General features: G+C 45.4%; 1 protein-coding gene and 1 non-coding gene across 3 annotated transcripts in view; both read left to right on the top strand.

Moving 5' to 3' along the window:
* Positions 1-491: 491 nt before the first annotated feature.
* Positions 492-7,654, top strand: part of Matr3 (matrin 3) — a 38,577-nt gene continuing 31,414 nt past the window's right edge. The window contains exons 1-4 of one of the 2 annotated variants that reach the window (XM_075968951.1): positions 492-569; positions 1,318-1,352; positions 3,336-3,396; positions 4,058-4,120. The gene's annotated coding sequence lies outside the window, so the exon portion shown is untranslated. The remainder of the gene's footprint in view (positions 570-1,317; positions 1,353-3,335; positions 3,397-4,057; positions 4,121-7,654) is intronic. The other variant, XM_075968956.1, reaches the window with a different exon arrangement.
* Positions 3,742-3,935, top strand: LOC142849103 (small nucleolar RNA SNORA74). Its single transcript, XR_012910507.1, has one exon. It is a non-coding gene; the product is annotated as a small nucleolar RNA SNORA74 (small nucleolar RNA).

Genomic DNA, 7,654 nt, shown 5'->3' with positions numbered 1-7,654 from the left:
GCTTACTGCACTGGAGCAGCCCAAATCTGTCCACTCGAGGATTTTACTGAAGGACATCAGGGGTGTGGTCTCCAGGTTTTAAAACATGACCAACCGAGATGATCTGTGTGGCTAGGGGCACCATTAACCGATCGACAAATCAGATGCTGAAGGATCTGCACTGGAGGCACAAAAAGCATGGGCTAGACCAGCAGCAACCAAAGGGCGCCACACGTGGAAGAGAAACCGCTATTGCAAGCACTAGGTGTCCGTAGGCAGTCAGCTTGGCCCCAGTAGAACACGAGGGGCTCTGTCTTTAGCAGTTGCAAACCTAGGGCTCCTATACATAAAGACCCAGGCAAATGTAGCCTTTGTTCAGAGACTAAGCAATTCTCTAAGACAGGTCAGTGTAATAGGACTTCGCTCTCCTACGTCGTCAGCCTGGTGTGTTTTTAGCCCCGCCTTTTTTGGGCGGGATAGCCCCGCCCTGCTACCGCCCCGGGGTGGGGCTCCCGCCGGCTCCAGGCAGCCCTTTCCTCCTTGGCCTCTGCCAAGGCTGCTGTGTCCTGCGGAGCTCCGAGCACGTGTAGGTGAGTGAGGGCCCGACGAGGAGAGGTCCTGGAGATTTTACCTACCTAGGCGAGACGGAGAGTGAGAAGGCTTCTGCCTGGGCACGGGAAGAGACAGGGGCTTGTTTCCTTGTGCCTCCGGCCTTGGAGGTCATCGTGAAGGGATTAGGAGAAATCTTAACCCCAAGAGTAGCCACCAATGAGGTGCGGTCCCTTTGCAGCTGGGGAATCACCTGGAATGTGTTCAGAGTTTAGCATTTCTGGAGCTCCGGGCAGGGACTGTGAAAGGTTTGTGGGGAACACGTGTCCATGGGGAACCAGAGCTGCTTCAGCCCACGCCCTGAAAGGGTAGTTAGACCTGAACAATGAGGCCTATATTATTTCTAATATTCCTTTAAATTGCTTAGAGTGGGTTAGACGTGAGGTTTGGAAACGGCATGAGCTTGGATAACTTGCCTTATATATGTTATAATAGTGTGCAAAGTGTCAGATATTGAGGTTCTTAGCACAAGTCCCCTCGCACCATGACTACATTCAGTTTAGATAGTTACTGTAATCCTACTAGAGAACTCTTGAGGCAGTTAGTTATTGTGGTTAGGGACAGAGCTCCCAAAGGTAAGCTGTTTGTCTACTGTGTTGTGTCTGTTTGGCTCAACCTTCACAAGCTGAAGGGGGCTTGGGGGCAGAGAGTTTTGTTTTCTCTTTTATTTTTAACTGCACGGGCATTGACTGCTGGCTGACTTTAATCTGGGATGTTTTGATTTCATAGTGCCCAGCTGCCAATTTGAGGAGATGCCTGCCCTGGTGAGTACGATTCCGCTAGTTCTGCTTTGCCCCAGCTGTAGGCAGCTGCCTAGGTTTCCTTGTACCCAGGCAAGTGTTACACGGCTGGGAGAACAGCAGCCAATAGCTGGTTGGCGTTCTGGGCCTGGTTCATGCCAACTCTGTTGTTAACTATTCCAGGATGTCAGCATAGTTGCTTGCCCGCTAAGGTAAAGAGCAAGTTATGCAGGAAGAAACCTAAAGGCCAGGTCTCTAGTGGTTCTGGTCTGGCAAGTTTGACATGGGTTACTCGAATCACAACTTGGAAGCAGAACAAAAGAAACCAAGCCAGTGAGGGTGTAAACATAGAAACATCCGGATTTAGAGCCTGAGACAGTGGAGGAGGTTACTGGAACGTGCTCTCGCTACAAGTGCATGGCTCCCCCTCCTCACAATAATAGGAGCTGGACTGTGGCACCCCCTCCATTTTTCTAGATGGGTTTCTCTGTGAAACAGCTCTGGCCAGCATCCCGGAACTCACTTGTGTCTCAGGTTGGCCTCAAACTCAGATTTACAGGCCTCTGCTGGGATTAAAGTGTGAGCCACCAATCCCAGACAATATCCCTTTTTCAAAAGAGACTTTAGAAGTGCACCATGGAATGAGCTCACTGACGGGAATGCTGAATCTGGTATTGTGGCATGCCGGATCCCCTTTAGGTTATCTAGGCAACCTAGAAGCCCAGTCTCAACTAAAGTTAGTATTCTGCTCTAGTATTTCAATAAATGTTATGAGTATCAATCATGGGGTTCTGGGAACTAAGCTTAGGTCAAACAGTACCAAGTGAACAGATATCTTTTGTTTGATCTGTTTTATTATTAGGATGCTGGTTCTCTAAGAATGCCACAATTTTAGGCAAACCCATCACTCAGAAAGAATCATGATTATCCAATAGAGGCCACCTAGTTACTGCTTCTGTGAAAACTAACATCCTGAGTGGTTGGCATCCTGCCAAGGCCCCTCCCTTTTCTCTCTTTTGGACAGGGGTCCTTACCAGACTTGGTATCACCTGAAGTTCCATGACTCAGCATGTCACTTAACGGTCTGCACCCAGACCCTTGAATTTGAATAGACACTCAGGGATGGCTGGGAATTAGCTCTGCAAACAGGCAGCCCTAATCGATTTTCAGAAGTTACCCTGAGTGGTGTTTTAGGGGACCAAAATCAGGGGTTTTACCTGGTCCATCAAGCACCCCTGTGTGCATCTTCTGACACACCCCATCAGTAGCCTCCACGCTGCTCACATCTTAATCATGCTTGCCCCCATCCACCCCTTTGCTCCTTGATCTAATGCCATAGGCTACCAAACCAAACTAGCTCTGATCACAATATTGACAGGAAAGTTACTGCCCTATACTAACCACTCCAAACCCCATCTATCTCCCCTGCCCTTGGGTTCACGCCCATAACTACTTGGTTATTCTAATGTACCAGTACTGGCTTAGCCTAGGAAATGTCCTTCAAGCAGGCCTGCCTTAGCATTAGCTATTCCTCTGCATTGGCTTTTCCAAGTATTTGGACTCTTGCCTTCCCGCCCCTCAAATTCTTAACTCCTCCCCTGACACTGATCTCAGTTTTAACATCTTAGAATAACTTAAACTCAGATAACTCCAACTATCCCTTCCTTTGATCTTCTTGATCCAGCTATCATGGAAATAGGCTGCAGGCCACCAGAATGTTTTATAAATTAACCTCTTAAAAGGGACTCAAGTATACACTGGGAACAGACTTCTGGGAATGGTTTTAGGACTAGTGAGGAGCAGGCGCCTTCAGAGGAGTTAGCGGGATGACAGGACACAAATTATATTTATTTTCAGTGGAAGGGCAAAGGATAACATGTAATAGGTAGTTCTCTGCTTCAAATATTCAGTCCCGGGAAAGGACTGACTAGTTACTTATAATTATATAGGGCAATGTTAATACCTAACTATTGTGAATTTCTAAACTTATTTGCTTGATTTCTTTAGGATGACTTGGAATTAGGGTGGTCTTCGCCCCCCTGAGAAGTAGTGCAGGTGTGGTTATCAGGTAAGTGTCTATTCTAGCATTGCCTTCTCTGCCTCATCGCTATAGATACGCATCAGGAAACAAAGGGAAGCAGATTTACTCTTGGAGTTGATTGCAGAATTTTGATGTTTTTGTTTGACAGTATGAAGGATCTTTGTCTGCCATTCCAACTGAGGAATGATTTATAGGGATGTTGTGAGTCCTAGAAGACAAATTGTAGTGTGTCTTGTTCACTGCTAACAGTCTAAGTTTAGTCCCTCCAAATGGCGGAGACTGCTGTTGTAAGACTGGAAGTGAAGTCTGTTCATGTCTGCTACCTGCAGTCAGAGTGTACATGAGATGGGAAAGGAGATTTTTCTGGAGAGATCCAGCAGTTGTCAGCTGTCCAGGCTGTGTGGTGCCTGTGGCTGTGTTACACTGTTGGAAGAATAAGCGCTGTTTTATTGAGGGTTGGCTCTGCACTGTTTTGGTGCGGTGCCGGCTACCTTCAGGCAGTGTTTTGCATCCCTGAGAGTGGAATGACTCCTTGTGGAGTTGGTCCTAGTCTAGGTGCAAACAATTGTTTTCCATGCTAAAAGGAATGGGACTGAATGGAATACAGCTGTGTGGGGAGGACGCTTTGCCTCCTTTGCACTAAATCTGGCACCTTACTGACAGCATGTTACCTTTTCCTGGATTCTAGGAGAATGAGAAGACTGCCTCCATCAGGACTTCAGGGTTCTGACAACACCGTGTTTTGAGTAATGTATGTGGTCCCTGTAATGTCGAAATCCTAATTAAAGTACTCATGGGCAGGGGAAGTTAAATTTGCCTTAGAGGATTAAGAGCTGTGATACTTTGGGGAATGCTTGCAAAGTCCAGCTACAGTTTGGGGATTGGGCAGTGATGGAATTCACACCAGGGCAGCTGAGCTGCATCCCCAGCTATAATTTTTTTTTTAAGATTTATTTATTATATATGCAGTGTTCTGTCTGTCGGTATGCTTGCTGGCCAGAAGAGGGCACCAGATGTCATTACAGATGGCTGTGAGCCACCATGAGGTTGCTGGGAATTGAACTCAGGACCTCTGGAAGAACAGTCAGTGCTCTTAACCTCTGAGCCATCTCTCCAGACCCCCAGCTATAATATCTTGAGGTAATAGATGACGGCCATGTACTACTGGACATGGCTCACTACTTTGTTCTAGGGATCTATTTGAATAGTAACCATCTTATGACAGCTCAGAACATTTCAAATGCTTTGGGGACACTGGTTTTGAAAAGCAAAGGTCTTTTAAGTTCCTATAACACTCCAGATAGGAAATATTGTTAATAATGTGTTTTTGCAACTGTGTGAAAAGCAGACGATGTATCAGCAAATGAATGCGGCTACATTCCAATAAAGCTTACTTGATGAACACTGAGATTGGAATTTCATTGAAACTTTCAGGGTAAAAATTCCCAAATGTTTGAAAGCTTTAAAAAAATTCCCAGGGGCTACTGACAAAGAGGTAGCAGAATAGATTTAGTAACATTTCTGACCTTTGAGTGAAGTTCAGGCCTTGGGATGAAACAGCATTAGTTACAGTATCAAAATGTATCTTCACACATTTTTAAGATAGTCTAACCTAGGCTAACCTCAAGTAGGTGATCCAACTGGATCAGCCTCCTGAGTGCTAGTCATCAATCACATGCCAAACTTGTCTGTGTTTCTTATCTGAAAAGAATAAAGTGACTATATTATCTAGAAGATAAAGATCATCCTCGTTATCCTTGGGTTTATATGGCTTCTATTCTAGTGGTTCTCACCATTTGTATTGAACTTAAAGATATTTTAAGCAAAGGTATATGACATGTATGTGGATCCCCGGGGATGACTGGCTCAGAACCAGGTATTCTAGGGGACCAGCAAGATAAACGCAGAATCTGTCAGGCCCAAGACTATTTTGAGACAGATAGTTCCTCGTGTGTGAGAGTTTGGCCTAATATTATCTCCATCCCTGAAGTGCTGGAATGGTAGGTGAGCACTCCCACACCCATCCCATAGTCTGTCTCCCAAGTTATGGGGTGGCAGGTGCACTCTTTGAAAGAGACAGTCTTGTGTAACCAAGCCTTAACTATGTTACTATGTAACAGTAACTTCCTGTACCTTTCAAGCAGTCTGATTACTGGCATGTACTACCATGCCTCTCCTGCAGGGATTTTTTTTTTTTAATATTTACTTATGTATACAATATTCAGTTTGTGTGTATGCCTGCAGGCCAGAAGAGGGCACCAGACCTCACTAGGGTGGTTGTAAGCCACCATTTGGTTGCAGGGAATTGAACTCAGGACCTTTGGAAGAGCAGGCAATGCTCTTAACCACTGAGCCATCTCTCCAGCCCCCTGCAGGGATTTTTGTTTTGTTTTGTTTTTTTTAATTTTTTTTTTGCTTTTTCGAGACAGGGTTTCTCTGTGGTTTTGGAGCCTGTCCTGGAACTAGCTCTTGTAGACCAGGCTGGTCTCAAACTCACAGAGATCCACCTGCCTCTGCCTCCCGATTGCTGGGATTAAAGGTGTGCGCCACCATCGCCCGGCCCTGCAGGGATTTTTGTACCTGCAGTTTTGTGAGCATATGGAGACATGATGGTGCTACTCACTAGTGGAGGTAAGAGGACGAAAACACTCATGTGGGTTCTGGGAATCCAACTCAAGTTGTGAGGCTTGGCAGGAGGCTTTAAATTACCTTTTTTTTTTTTTTTGGTTTTTCGAGACAGGGGTTCTCTGTAGTTTTGGAGCCTGTCCTGGAACTAGCTCTTGTAGACCAGGCTGGTCTCAAACTCACAGAGATCCGCCTGCCTCTGCCTCCCGAGTGCTGGGATTAAAGGCGTGCGCCACCACCGCCTGGCTAAATTACTTTTTTTTTAGGGGTTGGAGGGACAACTCAATCTTCCAGAGGACCCAGGCTTAATACCCAGCATCCACACACAGTGGTTCACAACTTTCAACTCCAGTCCCAGGACACTATGCATGTGGTGCACAGGCATATAAGCAGGCAAAACACCCATTCATGTAGAAATAAACATTAAAATTTCATGTGTGTATATTTGTGTGTCCTCTGCGTGCCTGATGGCATGAAGTCAAGATAGCAGGTCCCCTAGAACTGGAGTTAAGATGGATGTGAGCCACCCGGGTGCTGGGAAGTGAACCCTGGTCTGAAGCAAGTGCAACAGGTCCTGGGTCTGCATAAATTAAAGGAACATGTTTGAAATAAGTAGGCAGAGCTGCTGGTGGTGCACACCTTGAATCCTAATGCTCTGGAGGCAGAAACAAATAGACCTCGGAGTTTGAGGACAGAGGAACCCTGTCTCAAAAGTCAAAAAAAAGGTAGGCAACTAGTGCTGCCATTGATGGTGGCTGTTATTACTTTGTCACTTACTGGGTTTAAACAGGTTACAGGGTTTTTCTTGAAATTTTGGGCCAGGTCTTAAATTATAGTTAGAAAAAACCCAATGGGATAAGTTCTGCAGGTCCCAAAGGGATGCAAAAAGACCTCTACAGTGCCTAGGAATTTACACAAAGGAAAAGAACAGGGTAAGAGCAACTAATTAGAGACTTGAGAAGGGTGGAAATGACTCTTGAGAATTGTGCTCCTGCTAATGGAGCTGTGCTGAACTCTTAGGAAAACCATTTCTCTGAGCTGGTGAATTCTTGATTTTTTTTGCCCGCTGCTGTGTAGAGACGCCTACAGTGAATCAATTTACTAACTCGTGTTTCTCAATGTGCCACCCTACTGTTGAGTTATCCTGAAAGGGAAAGCAATTCATTGTGTAGAAGTAACATCTACACACTCATGGTTCTTCCTCAGGGATAGGTTTCTGGGCAAGGATATTAAATATTGTAAACTTAAACTTCCCATGGGTGTGTTCCCCCAGAGCTTTCTGAACCTCTTGTGGGTGTCTGGGAACTTGACTTTGGCTCTCTATAAGAACACCATACACTTTTAACTGCCAAGCTATCTCTAGCCACCTAAGCTGCTTTTTTCTGTTATTAAATAAGATCAGCTCTTGCCAGTTTTTTCCATTGTTGGGGACTGAACCCAGGATCACATGTTGAACAGTGGACAAAGTTACTAGATGAAAACTCCACGGGAGGGAAGACCCTTACTATTTACTGTTTGTGAATAAATTCATGGTAGATTGTAAAGATTGACAGTTGGGTGTAAATTTATTATGACTTGTTTTGTGACATGGTTTCCAGCCAAAATTTTCTACCTTGGTATCTAGTGACTGAGCCTCCTGATCCTCCTGCCTTACAGGTGT

Source organism: Microtus pennsylvanicus, chromosome 4 (assembly GCF_037038515.1).
Source record: "Microtus pennsylvanicus isolate mMicPen1 chromosome 4, mMicPen1.hap1, whole genome shotgun sequence".
In the NCBI taxonomy this organism is placed as follows: domain Eukaryota; kingdom Metazoa; phylum Chordata; class Mammalia; order Rodentia; family Cricetidae; genus Microtus; species Microtus pennsylvanicus.
Note: the sequence above shows the minus strand (reverse complement) of the source record. Positions and strands in the feature narration are given on the sequence as shown.